General features: G+C 34.7%; 1 long non-coding RNA gene across 1 annotated transcript; it reads right to left on the reverse strand.

The window, feature by feature from the left end:
* Positions 1-953: 953 nt before the first annotated feature.
* On the reverse strand, positions 954-1,850 carry LOC117552016. The gene is made up of 2 exons (XR_004569891.1): positions 1,793-1,850; positions 954-1,231 (listed from the first exon to the last, which is right to left on the reverse strand). It is a non-coding gene; the product is annotated as an uncharacterized LOC117552016 (long non-coding RNA).
* Between the last annotated feature and the right edge of the window lie 312 nt (positions 1,851-2,162).

Here is a 2,162-nt window from a genome sequence, read left to right on the forward strand (position 1 = left end):
ACCAAGCTAAGCTAACATGCTCCCCATCTGCACACTGCCGTGGCATTTTACGTCTCTAAGGTAAGCGGACATGAAACTATTCAGCAAAACTATAAATAATCTAAATTATTGAGTTTTTAGCATAATACTTCAGAATCTTAAAATCCCTTAATGTTTGTATGCAATTGTGCTAAATTCAGCACTGGTATCAAGCAAGTATTCATATGTTTGCATGACATTAGTTATTTATATTTTGATATCACTTAACTACGTTTAATACATTTAAGTCAAGCTAAGGTACATGTGATGGTAGCTAGTTAGTGCTCTTATCTGTGAGGCCTCCTCCCAAACAGCATAATAACCAGACTGTATCATTAAAACTAAGTACCAGTTCCAGATCCTTGACTTTAGACAAACAATTCAAAAGACCAAAATGTATTTAAAGACCAATCTTTATTTGAATGTGCAATTCTTAACCTGAGATATTAGTTATATACAGTAATAGTATTGACAATGTAAAAAAAACTGAGCAACTCAACAGTCAACTTTATGTTTCTTATTGTCCAAAGCATTTATTATTTTCATTTTCCCCCTCTCATATTCAGTGTGGACGGATTGAGACAGCCTGGTGTCCAGAGAGCTGCAGAGACTTCAGGGAGAAACCTCTGTGTGATGGACGTCCTGTCTGTTGATTTGGAGAGGACTGAGGGTTTTTCCTCTGCGAGGAGGACCAGGCCTGATGGAGGAGCCCATGCTGGGCAAAGCTGATACCAACTGCACAGGCCTAGTCGGTCACTTTATTTGACTAAATGTGTTTACTTATACATTTAATAGGTTTACACCTTCTGTCCATATGTGCTTTTTATTTAAAACATGTTTGATTCACTTTTGGTTCACATTTCAATAAATTGTATTTGCACTCCTTTTGTCCATTATTCTTACTGAAAATGTTAGATTACACATTCACATCTGACTGAAGATTGGCCCCATTTATTTGTGACGTTGCAAACTCTGCGGTACAAGGCACATGTGATGTGAAGATCATAAAGCGAGGCAAATAGAAATAATCAGCGGATGGAGTGTAGATGTGGAAATAGGTGCATTCGATCAGCTGACTGTTTTTACAATAAAAGTAGTTTCTTAGTGTACTGGTCTTAAAATCTCACAACATCAGCTTTTAATGTTCCTCTTGGATGTTCTTCTTGACCCTCAGAGAAGGAGAAAATGTTGTGTCTTTCAGGCATGTCCTTTCCTAACAAAAATGACAGGAAACATAAAACATATTATTGCAGAACAAGTGTTATTTATGAAAGAGGTGTGTTTGTGTGTTTAGGCCTGTAGATATAATTATTTTGTAATTGTAATGTTTTTTTTTATTTCAACAGTGAGCTACAAAGACAATCAGATTATGAATGAACAGTATGAAGTTATTTAACATTGAAATATATGTTATTATCAAAATAATATTTAACTGTTATCAAAACGTAGTGCAACTGTAGAAGCTTGCTCTGTTGTCTCACTGAAAGAATAACTTTTACCACGTTTTTTTACAGACAATATTGATAGATAAATAGTAGCAGTTCTCACTATGTGTTAAATATCTTTGCCTTCAATACATTACATTAGAAAGCTGACAAAGTCATATTGCTAAATATCTAAATGTGACTTTTTGCATGGAAAAAAACCCTCAACTTAACTGATGTGTAAGCGATCTAGTATTTAGTATTGTTTAATGGAATGTATATCAGTGTATTAAAGTCAATACTTCATTTATTTAAACCAATATCTTTCTTTCAAAAAATAGTCTTTGTACCTGTGCTGAAGTTCACTGCTGTGAGGAGTCCAGTTCTGTCTCTCACTCTCTGGTACAGCCTGTCTACATCACCTGGACACCTTAAACAAACAGATATATATGTAAAGTACCATGTGTACAAACAATATAACTGATTCTCTTCTGTTGAACATGTTGGATTGTGTATTGTCCGAGTCAGGGTCCTTTTTATTTTACTGTAACTTTGGAAGTTGTGTTACCAATGCTTACTGTTTATTTGATACCCATTTGGTAATGCAATTAATAAAAACAACAAGGTTTGGGTTCGTTCTTCAGATGACTGTGACGTTAACGTGTAAGCTCAATAATGAACTCCAGCTCAACCAACCATATTGTAATATCTAAGTAATCA

Source organism: Gymnodraco acuticeps, unplaced genomic scaffold (assembly GCF_902827175.1).
Source record: "Gymnodraco acuticeps unplaced genomic scaffold, fGymAcu1.1, whole genome shotgun sequence".
Classification (NCBI taxonomy): Eukaryota; Metazoa; Chordata; class Actinopteri; order Perciformes; family Bathydraconidae; genus Gymnodraco; species Gymnodraco acuticeps.